A 12,792-nucleotide genomic window follows, 5' to 3' on the forward strand; every position below is an offset into this window, starting at 1 on the left:
TAACCTCAGTGTCGCCACAATATGACAAGTGCAAAGTATCAAAGGGGACATTAGCACATTTATTCTGGTTTTGTCCTACCCTTCAAGATTTTTGGTCAAACATTTTTGAACTGTTTCCAAAAGCATAGAGAATAGACATTCAACCTGATCAAAATGTTGCGACCTTTGTATACTCTGACATGGCAGGTTATCTTCCTTACACTCATCAGCAGGCTCTAATGGTGGACATGATTGCAAAAATCGTTTTGGCTGATAACCAAGTTCCCACTTCCTCCTTTCGGATGAACAAGAGGCTTATCTGCCACACTATTCTTTTGTGAATATTGTATCTTGAATATCATATATTTGATCAAAATTCTTTATTTGTAATGGTATAAGAGGCAGTCCAGCTGTTTTGTTTTTGTTGATGTTGTTGTTGTTTTTTTGTGTGCAAAATTCTGAAAAATCACAAATATATATATATATATATATATATATATATATATATATATATATATATATATATATATATAAATTATCAAGTGTGTATTTTATCCTTTCTGTCTTAAAGTCAACATGAAATCCAAATGTTATTTTTATTTACTTTCTTCATGTGTTTCTGGTTTTATTGTGAATGATTCCTAATACAAAGAAAAAATGCTTTTGTTATCTTTCATCAAAATGTAATAACTTGCTTCGAATGAATTTTCTTTTTGTCTGATATCACTTAACTGTAAGCCAGAAATAATGTTAAGCAATTGGTTGGTAGGTAATTCAGCCTGTATTTGAATATAATAAATGGATTGGAATGACTTTTCTGTGCTCATAGTTTTCCCCTTTCTCTCAATCCATATTGGTATTGTTGTACCTTCAATAACCTTCTTCTTGCTGTTGATTAAAAGCAGAATCGAAAAATCCCTCAACAACAAGAGAAATCTAATGGGCACGCATAGCTGCCAGCGTATGTTTACAGTCTTGCAGCTTTATAAATAGTTCTGGTTTTGTCAGGCCGATCCGTCTGGAGAAAAATCAGATTTTTCTTAGTGTGCGCTTGTCTTTCAAGAGTTTATCGTAAAATGTAGAGCAGTCCAGTCCAAAATTAAGACATACGAAAAGCATTGCCTTCATGACTGTTACACTGAGTCGAGATTTATCCGGTGTCCATGCTGCATTCATTAATGAGAACACATGCTCCACAGATGCAGATGTCCCAGGCAGGCATAAAACAAACCCCATGACCTTGGCTAATACTCCGATGTTGATGGTCTTGATCTCCAGCTCATGAAAAACATCTGTCCATTTCTCAGACATGGCCGTCTTGTTCATGTTCCACTCAGTGATGCGACAAGTGACAATGTTTTTCGCGCTAGCTCACACATCAAAGAGCGTGGTTTCTTCGATCAAACTGAAGCGGGGATTCTGGAGTAGAAGTGTTCAAGGCTGCTATGAACGTCTTTCCACATTGGGATGTCTCTCAAGTAGGGCCCACACAAGTTTTTCTGTGTTCTCCAATGAGCAGCTCCAATTTTGGAGGTAATCCACCGATGCTGAATAAAAGTTTCTCACTGCACAAAAGAATCATCCGCTCACATGTCACCAGCTTCAACTGCTTTTTAATGTCAGAGGGTATGATTCCTCCAGCCTGGCCTACAAGACTTTTCATAAGTCATGAATGTGCAAAGCTATGGCCGTGCATAACAGAATGATAAGCAAAAAGTCCTTCAGTTGCATGCACCTTGTCAGATTCTGAACTTTGCTTCACAAAACAAATCTCTAACACTTGGTGTGGCACATTTACTTTTAGCAGCAACCACATGATTTTTTGTATGAACATGCTGCGTGATGTCGGTGCAGCCTACATGGGCGATGGAAAGCGAGCTTCACAAATCTCACACCTCACTTTACTAGGCTCCGTCTGTGACTCCTTTTTTAGAAACGTAAACTCTTTTTGAAGACCCTCATTAAATATAAATGCACGCTTTATCCAGCCACAATTTCATCTGTGTGCTCTTTCAAACTGACTCTTCAATCAGTTCACTAACTGGACATCTATTGATGGTGATTGTGATTGGATAATTAATCCAATCATGTACTTCAAATATCATGGGGTGATTATATTGGTTTTACAAGCCGTATCCTTGGATACCTTTGATTAGAACACTCATGTGACTGAGAAAGCCACATAGGCGATTGAGAAATTTTAGGAGAGGGGAAATATGGGACAAAACACAATTTTTTCAGAATAAGTCGGGGCACTAGAAAAAATGCTTGAATACGGGACTGTCCCTGGGAAAACGGGAGGTCTGGCCACCCTACTGGAGGAGGATTCATTAATCAGAGAGGAAATAAACCTGAGAGACACCGGCAGAGACCCATCGTTCACACACAGGTGCTGCTGAGTCATTAGCATACAACAGTCTACAAGAACAACCTGCAATGAACCCACAGAATCATGCTCTTTCTCTTAAATACTCTTCTTAAATGAATGTTTTGAAAACTCTTGCTTCAGGGCTGTTCGGAGGTTTAGAGATTCGGCAAATAAAGATTCCATTGTCATCATATTATTGTAGTATAGGTGATGGGTAAACCATACCATACATTAAAAAGATAGTTTAACCACCTCCTTTTGTGTTCAATACGGAAGAAAGAAAGTCATACGGATTTGGAACAACATAGGGGTGAGTGAATGATGATAGAACTTATATCTTTGGACAATTTTTGAGTCTATATGAAGTTAGATTATAACCAAACTTTGTACTGTGTTCTCAAACAAGATAATTATTATAGTTTTTTAATGTCTAGTTGGTGCCAGTTGTCACATCATTATTGAGGCAAGTAGTCACATGTTGTTTAAATGTTGTAATTCATTAATTGCAATATCTGTTGGCCAAAACAATTGTTTGATATTTTTGTATGTTATCTTACACATATTTGCTGTTTCGTTACATATTTGCTTTCATCAATTGTTTTCCTGTTATTCACTTTAAATTGCCTGTAATATGCTATTTCATTGCGATTTATGCTATTTATATGCTATTTCCAATTGTGATAACATACTCCATATAGTGTGACAACATGCCCCAGTGTAGGGTTCAGCATATTGGTGGAATGATAGAAATGTTTAATAGCTTGTTTTTGGAGCCAAGACTTTAATGGAATATTCTGGTTTCAATACAAATGAAGTTCAATCATCAGCATTTGTGGTATAATGTTGATTACCACAAAAATTTATTTCGACTCGTCCCTCCTTTACTTAAAGAAGCAAAAATGGAGGTTACAGTGAGACACTTACAATGGAAGTGAATGGGGCCAATTTTTGGAGGGTTTAAAGGCAGAAATTTGAAGCTTATAATTTTATAAAAGCACTTACATTAAATCTTCTGTTAAAACTTGTGTGTTATTTGAGCTGTAAAGTCGTTGTTTTATTGGTCATTTTAGAGTTTACTGCGTCATCATGGATATAAACCGGATATAACTTTACACAAAAAGGTTAGTTAGTGATTTTATCACACTAAAATTGTGTTAACGCACATATTGTTTTATAGTCATATATAGTCACATACAGTTCTGTGGCTATACTTTTGAAAAAGTGAGTATTTTATGGATTGGCCCCATTGACTTCCATTGTAAGTGCCTCACTGATTTTTGCTTTTTTTAAAGAAAAAGAGGGACAAGAGGAAATACATTTTTGTGGTAATCAACATTATGCCACAAATGCTGTCGATTGAGCTTAACGGTAATATTCCTTTAAGGTATGTGTCTATACCAAAACTGCCTAAAATATAAACCTACCCTGAGAAATATTTACTGGCGTAAACAGTGTGACAACTAGCCCCGGACTCCCATAAGCAGTGAGGCCAGCTTCTGTTTTAAAGTGACATTGAATGTCTGATTATTTCATTATAGTGTTTGACCATAAATTTCCAGTGAAAGATAGTGGTAATTATATTGCTCTTGGCTCAGAGACTGTCAAGGTGAAACTTTAAACTTAAAATTCAGAGCTCATTCTTGGCTCCATTATTCAGCTGAAGCACCTGTTCTCGCTCTCATTATCATCTGAGTGGAAATACAAAGCCCTGACTCCTTCACTTCAGCAAAAAATAAAAAATAAAAACAGCTAGAGAGATGGAGAAAAGATACTAAGAAGAAGTGAAGTGTCGCATTCATTTGTCATCATGGGGCTCGACCTGACCCAGACAGATGCATTCACTGAGATCTGAGACACTGAGTGCGTTTACATGCACACTATTAATCTGAGTTATCTGTTTATTCAAAAATCTGGCAATGCAAGAAAACCATTTTCCAAGTGAGTTGAAATCATCTAGTTATGCTGCATTCCATTCAACTCAGAAAGTTTGAATTCACAACTTCCTACTAGGGAAAGTGCAACGGAATGGCACTTGAAGTCGGACTTCCAACTTAGAAACTCATCCGGAAATCTTCAACTCGGATTTCGCCAAGATGCAGGTGTGTGATGCCATGCAAACATATCGGCACCAAGGGAGATATACAAAGTTAATGATAAACATCCACTTTAATTAAATAATATATCCATCAGTGATTCAAAGTTCCTACATTACATGATAATAAAACCCATTTAGCAGAGACAGTGTTCAAATATATTATACTCTCATTTGATAATCATACACATGTACAACAAATGCTAGCATAGCATCTCTGGTTACAATCCCACACCTGTTAAACTAACGGGAGCACTGCAGTTTTGTCTGTTTTTATACAACAGTTAGTTCCGGTCCTTGAATCTGATTGGACGAAAGACGTTCCATGAGTACTGACATCTCACACCATCAGCACTCACTGTTTGTATCACTCCGCTTTTGCTCGTGGTGTTCTAAACTACTGTAAGAGCAGCATAGACATGTAAAAGAGCTAGTGTGTGTCTTTTCTCTTTGACATTAAAGATTTTAGCCAGCAGGTGGCAACTAAAGACAATTCTTATGTGTTATGAGCCAGTAAATTTGCATGTCAGTCAGCAAGCGGTTTCTTTGAAGTCATCGGCATTGTCTCTCACTCCATGATCGCTCGGATTACTACTGCAACATTACAGCTGGGAAATACAGTTAAACTAACAGCTTCAGCATTATGCCTTATCACAGCTGAGAGACACAACAGACGGAGTAATCAAAAACATACTCAAGGTGCTTACCTGATACTGGAGTTTCCGCGTTGTGAGGAGATGTAATCAACATGGCAGAGGAGAGAATGGTTTCTATAGTAAATATAGTAAATTGCGCATCGGCTACCTTGAAATACTTGGGGGGACCCCCTCTCGGACAGCTATTTTTAGAGAGATAATAGGATGTATTTAACCAGAATTTCCATTATCTTCAACAAGCTGACTAACACTATTGCTTGGGAGTCATGACAGACGCAGGTAATCACATAAGCTAAATCACGCTCTCTCTTTGTCTGTCTGTGTCTCTCTCAAACACACACACATATTATTGTTTCTCCAATAACTTGTTAGAAACTGCCCATGCCGTGGTTACTAATTCTAAAGTGATGCTTTTGAATTAGTAACGGAGGCTTGTGTGCATCTAGAAGGGCAGATCCTGATCCGTGGCATATGAAAGTAGTTCTATGCATAAATGCTTTTTTTTTGTGTGTGTGTGTGACAGTCCTCAGTTTTTCCTATTTTTTTTATTTACTTGTTCTTTTAAGTGTTGTGTAAAAGCAATATCTCACTCGTGCTGTATGGCCCTAAATCAGCACGGTTGTGATTACCTGCGGCCAAATCACAGCCGTGCTGATGTAGGGCCATAAAGCACTCTTGCTCGTGTGATATTGCTTTAATACGTCATCTTCCGTGCAACAGGCAATGGAATGCCTTTATGGTCTGGGATTAGAGATATAAAGTCAGAATTTCCCACATCCAACTTTGAATGAAGTGTAGCATTATTTTCTGCTTTTGACATCATGCACACAACACTCGCACACATTGGATAAACTGGTATGAACGGCAGTAAAAGTGTTTACATGCAACACGAAATCTGGATAATGGGCAAAAATCTCTGTTTGCAGATCATTTTGACCTTACACCGATAAAGGGACACTGTTTAGTGCATTTACAAGACCACACATGTCGTTTCAAGTATAATCGGTGTAAAATCATGCATGTCTGGAATCGTTAGCAACACAATTTAAAGTAATATAATTCACCCTAAAATTAAAATTCTGCCATTATTTTCTCACCCTCATGTTGTTCCATTCCTGTATGCTGTAATTATTCAGTGAAACACAAAGGTACACATTTTTGAAGAACCGTTCTTTTACGGTTCTAAGTGACCACATCTTTCAAGCTTCAAAAAGGACAAGAAACACCATAAAATTACCATGAAAGTAGTCCATACGACTTGTGCACTATATTCCAAGTCTTTTTAAGTCATATGAAAATTAAGTTATTATTCACTCTCAAATCAAATCAAACCGTTGATCAACACTCGAAAACAGCACCCAAATCAAATACATCAAAAACATCGAACCTCATTGGCTCTTTTGTCTTGACCAAAGAGTATTGATAATATTGGTGTGGAGCAACCTTAGGGTGAGTAAACAATGACAGATTTTTTATTTATTTTCTTTCATAGTGCTGTATTTACTTCATGTAATGCAAATCTAGTTTTAATAAAATAGTTCATCACTCCGCAACTCTAAAAAGTTTTAACGCTCTCTCAGAATAATTCATGCAGGGATGGATTACGTCATGGTTACTTGTGTGACCTCCGTTCCCTGATGGAGGGAACAAGATGTTGTGTCGATGTAGTGACACTAGGGGTCACTCTTGGGAGCCCGAGACACCTCTGGTCTTTGATAAAAGGCCAATGAAAATTGGCGAGTGGTATTTGCATGCCACTCACCCGGACATACGGGTATAAAAGGAGCTGGTATGCAACCACTCATTCAGGTTTTATGCTGAGGAGCTGATATAAGGTCCGGCCATTTCAGTGGGTAGTTCAGCGTTGTGGCAGGAGGGACACAACGTCTCGTTCCCTCCATCAGGGAACGGAGGTTACACAAGTAACCATGACGTTCCCTATCTGTCACTCACTCAATGTTGTGTCGATGTTGTGACACTAGAGGTCCGTATACGAAATGCCACAACTGGCTGAACTGTTACGTGAACTGGCGGTGTGTGGTGGGCAGACTACTGTGTGCCTCATAGCCAGCACACCAGGTCGACACGTAACCTCCCCCAACATAGTTATGAGTGTCGAACGGCCCTTTGGGAACAAGTCGACTACCCAAAAGATAGAGACAGGCTTAACCCAGTCGTGGCCTCTTTTCCCCTTCTCTTTTTCCACTGCCTGAAAAAGAAGGGGGATTATCCGACTGGGCCGCCAGGTCTAGTCCCTCCCAAGGGGAAGACACCGCGGAGACCACACCTCGCCCAAAGAGGGGGGGGATATTTAAGTGGAAAAATACGTCACATGGTCTTTCCGACCATGTGGAGATTCTTCAAGGTAGATCCTACCCAATGGGGGAAGAGTTACTACAAACATGGAGATTAGGGCAGAGGGGCTCTGCCCTAGGAAGACACAGTTTGCCAACAGGGAAACGAACTAGCGGAAGATATAAGGTTAGCCTTACAGGGAACCACCACATGTGGAGCACCTACCCCAGAACAGGACTCTTAGTTAGCACGTGTACTGGGCCGGCAGCGAGTCTCTCCGAAAACTCGACTGCCTCCCTTCCAACCTCTCCTGCAGGAAGGAAAGCACTGATCCGACTGCACATCTCTGGGGGTCTTCGTGTCGGAAAGAACACCACTTAGTGAACAGACACCACTTAAAGGCATACAGGTGCCTCGTAGAGGGGGCCCTAGCCTGAGTGATCGTGAGACCGCTTAGGTCTTCCGCGTCCTGTCCAGGGGCCAGACATAGAGATTCCAGAGGTCTGGGCACGGGTGCCAGAGGGTGCCCCGTCCCTGAGAAAGAAGGTCCTTCCTCAGGGGAATTTACCAGGGGGGAGCTGTCGCGAGGAGCGTGAGGTCCGAGACCCATGTCTGGGTGGGCCAGTAGGGTGCTACCAGGACGACCTGCTCCTCATCCTCCCTGACCTTGCACAAGCTCTGCTGACTCTAGAGGAGGAGACGGCGGGCAAGTTGTGACATACAACGAGAGTGCAGACCGCCTTGGCGGTTGACATATGCTACCGTTGCCGTGCTGTCTGTCTGAACTAACATGTGCTTGCCCTGGATCAATGGCCGGAACCTCCGCAGGGCGAGCAGAATTGCCAACAACTCGAGGCAGTTAATGTGCCAATGCAGTCACGGACCCGTCCAGAGGCCGGCGGCTGCGTGCCCATTGCAAACAGTGCCCCAGCCCGTTTTGGAGGCATCTGTCGTGACCACGACGTGCCTGGAGACCAGTTCTAAAGGAACACCTGCTCGTAGAAACGAGAGGTTGGTCCAAGGGCTGAAAAGACGGTGACAGACCGGCGTGATGGCCATGTGATGTGTCCCGTGGTGCCATGCCCATCTCGGGACTCGAGTCTGGAGCCAGTGCTGAAGCGGCCTCATATGCATCAACCCGAGCGGGGCGGCCACCGCCGAGGACGCCATATGCCCCAGGAGCCTCTGAAAAAGTTTCAGTGGAACCGCTGTTTACTGTTTGAACGCCTTCAAACAGGCCAGCACCGACTGGGCACGCTCGTTCGTAAGGCGCGCCGTCAAGGAGACTGAGTTCAACTCCAAACCGAGAAAAGAGATGCTCTGAACCGGGAGGAGCTTGCTCTTTTCCCAGTTGACCCGAAGCCCTAGTCGGCTGAGGTGTGAGAGCACCAGGTCCTTGTGTGCGCACAACATGTCTTGAGAGTGAGCTAGGATTAGCCAGTCGTCGAGATAGTTGAGAATGCGAATGCCCACCTCCCTTAACGGGGCAAGGGCAGCCTCTGCGATCTTCGTAAAGACGCGAGGAGACAGGGACAGGCCGAAAGGGAGGACTTTATACTGATACGCCTGACCCTCGAATGCAAACCGCAGGAAGGGTCTGTGTCGAGGAAGGATCGAGACATGGAAGTATGTATCCTTCAGGTCTACCGCCGCGAACTAATCTTGATGCCGGACGCTCGCCAGAATGAGTTTTTGCGTCAGCATCTTGAATGGGAGTCTGTGTAAAGCCCGGTTCAGTACTCGCAGGTCCAAGATTGGCCACAACCCACCGCCTTTTTTTTGGTACGATGATGTAGGGGCTGTAAAACCCTTTCTTCATCTCGGCTGGGGGGACAGGTTCTATCACGCCCTTCCGTAGGAGGGTAGCGATCTCCGCGTGCAAGGTGGCAGTGTTTTCGCTCTTGACCAAGGTGAAGTGAATACCGCTGAACCTGGGCGGGCGCCTGCGAACTGAATCACGTAGCCGAGTCAGACGGTCCAGATCAGCCATCGCAACGGATTGGAAAACGCGAGCCATGTGTCCAAGTTCCGCGCGAGGGGGTCCAATGGGACAACGTCGTTGGACGTACCGCCAGGTGGGGCCTCATGGCGGGGCGGAGCACGAGGTGCCATGCTGAGTCTAGGGACATCGAAGCACTTACCTGCCTCCATGTGACCACCCCCGGAACAGCCTGGGATGGGGGAGGAAGAGGCCTGTCCTTGTAACCCATGGAGACTGCCACATCGGGGGCGGCTGTGTGCCACAGCCGGGCGCTCAGGGGCGAAAAGGCCACCGCTGGAGCGCCAATCCTGCAAGAAAAAACCCATGGACGGTAGTCGTGGTGACGACTGTACACACTGGGTATGTGACCCAGGGAGGAAGGAAGACACTCTTTTGCTGAACTGTTGGGTACCGCAGCCACTTGGGCATGCGGCGAAATCAAACAAAAAGGCAACAAAAGATTTTCCGCCCGGCCCTCCACCGGGGGATGGAGTGGTCTTTTTACCAGCTCCACGTGAGAGGGTTCCCTCGTCCCTGGGTCGCCCATCTCAGGGGCGCTTTGAGGACCTCCGTGGGTTCTTAGGCGCCGGCTGTGAGACGGGTGGCGTCTGCTTCCTGCGGTGGGCTCCACGCCGGGGCCGGGCCGAAGGGGCGGGCTGCGGTGGAGCCGGTGCAGTCACCGCAGGGGGACGCTCGGAGAGTGAGGTCGGTCGCCGAGCACAGTTCCTGCATCAAATCTGGTGCGGAACTACCCTCGTGCAGTTCTTTCAATGCCTTGGCTTGGTGGACCTGCAGGAGAGCCATGGCGTGCAGGGCAGAGGCGGCTTGTCTAGCAGCGCTGTAGGCTTTAGCCGTCAGGGACGACGTGAGCCTACAGGGCTTGGACGGGAGCTTAGGGCGTCCACGCCAGGTGGCGGTGCTCTGCGGGCATAGGTGCACCGCGAGCGCCTTATCCACCTGGGGAATCGCTGTATAGCCCCTGGCTGCCCCACCATTGAGGGTAGTGAGAGCGGGGGAACTGCGGAATCGGGGCCGGGCAGTAAAAGGTGCCTCCCACGACTTCGTCAGCTCCTTGTGCACTTCCGGGAAGAATTGTACTGGAGCGGGGCGTGGCTGCTTTGAGCGGCGCTGCGAGCCCAGGAACCAATCATCAAGCCGCGAGGGTTCAGGGGAGAGTGGAGGGTTCCACTCTAACCCGATGCTCACGGCCGCCCGGGAAAGCATGTCCGTCATTTCGGCATCGGCCTGTGACTGGGCAATCGTCCCCAAAGAGGGAAGCCCAGCTGAGGCTTCTGCGTCCGACTGGACAAGCCCGCTCTCCGATGCTGCGCTCGAGAGCTCATCATCATCGCGGGCTCCGAACAAGAAGCCAGACTCGCCGTAAGATGAGCCGGCGAACTCATCCGGAAGCCCGATTGGGGCAGACAAGCGTGCTGGGGAATGGGAGGTCCGAGGGGGGATACCCGGCAGAGACGATCCCATTGGGGTCCCCAAATCGCCCCCAGTGCTAGCCGCGCTGGCCTCATACCCGTAGGTAGAAGGACCGAGGCGGAGAGCCGCTGGGGTGGCTTGCTTTCTTACGAAAGCAAGCCGCGACCGCAACGTTGCCATGGTCATGTTCTCACAGTGAGAACATGAACCATCCACAAACGCTGCCCCCGTGTGGGTCGCGCCCAGACACGAAAGACAGCGATCATGACCATCCGCAGTTGAGAGATAACGACCGCAACCAGGAATAACACACAATCGGAAAGGCATCTTTAAAAAGACGCGTCTTTAAAAAGACGTTTAGAGAAATATATACTCTTTTAGAGGAGGAAAAGCTCTTTCAGAAAATATACTCTCTTGTTTTTCTGCCGAAGCGCCCAGGGGCGTTCTCTGCAATGCACCAGTGCAGAGGAGGGAGAAGCCGCTGAAATGTGCCGTCAGATCCAGCAGAGGTGAATGAACAGTAGTATTCAGCTCAATGAGCATGACCGTTCGGCTCCGAAGAGAAAATCTGAATGAGTAGTTGCATACCAGCTCCTTTTATACATGTATGAAGTGGCATGGAGTGGTATGCAAATACCACTCACCAATTTTCATTGGCCTTTTATCAAAGACCAGAGGTGTCTCGGGCTCCCAAGAGTGACCCCTAGTGTCGACACAACGTTGAGTGAGTGACAGATAGGGAACTGCAGTTAAACAGAAGTAATGTTATCAGTTTGCTGAAAAAATAGGCAAATGCATGCGGAAGTGGCAAAACAAATCACAACTAGCCAGCTTGTTTGATTCATATGCCAGGAAATTAAAAATTAAAACATTAGGATACTTTGCAATGAATGTATTCATGATGCATGAAGACAGAGTAGCAGGCCTCCTAAATTATAGCACATTGATGCTAATTATCGCACTCTCAGAAACCACAGAATTCATGTTTACAACCCAATTTGTTTTGTGTTAGCGGCAGCTGCGTTATTAAAGTATAATGCAGTGCCTCTGAAATGCCGTCTCTTTGGGCCTATTAGACTAAACTAATTATTCAAAAAGTTGGCGAAGTTCTCCAGGCGTCTGTTTTTGCTATTATTTTTCCATCTGAAACACAAACAGAACTTTCAAACAGCGCTTAAAGGGATAGTCCACCCAAAGAAGGAAAATTCTGCCATCATTTACTCACCCTAATGTTGTTTCAACCCCATATGACTTTCTTTTTTTTGTCCAAAAGAATAATTTGAGCAGAAAATTGATGCTGCTTTTTTTTTTTTTTTTTACATAAAATGAAAGATAATAGGGACCAGGGGCTGTCAAGCTCCAAAGATAACAAAGAAGCACCATAAAAGTAGTCCAACCAAGTCTTCTGAAGCCATACAATATCTTTGTGTGAGGACAAAGTCTTTATTCATTGATAACCTTCTTTGCCAGAATAGTGACTTAAATGCTATTCCTCACATCGTATGACTTCAGAAGACTTGGATGGACTACTTTTATGGTGCTTTTTGACATTTTTGGAGCTTGACAGCCCCTGATATCCCTATTATCTTTCATTTTATGTAAAAAAGCAACATCAGCTTTCTGCTCAAATTCTCCTTTTGTGTTCCACGGAAGACAGAAAGTTCAATGGGTTTGTAATGATATGATGGTGAGTAAATGACAGAATTTCCTTTTTGTTGTTGTTTTTCTGGAGTTGGATGTGTTTGTGAGACTTGTTGGTTGTGACATTGTCATCCGTGGAGTTTCTCCAGACTTCATGAAGATGTGCTGCACTGCACAGAACACTGACAACTGCTCCATCGAGACAGCCTCAGGCAAACAACCATCAGACATGGGTAGCAGCTGCCAGTCACACTGACTCATTCCAGCGCTTACTACGATCCCAGCTGCACCAGTCCAGCCTTTTTGAATGCATCAGAAGAGACTTCTAGAGGGAGAATACACATTTAGT

The sequence above is a fragment of the Myxocyprinus asiaticus genome, chromosome 17 (genome assembly GCF_019703515.2).
Source record: "Myxocyprinus asiaticus isolate MX2 ecotype Aquarium Trade chromosome 17, UBuf_Myxa_2, whole genome shotgun sequence".
Lineage (NCBI taxonomy): Eukaryota > Metazoa > Chordata > Actinopteri > Cypriniformes > Catostomidae > Myxocyprinus > Myxocyprinus asiaticus.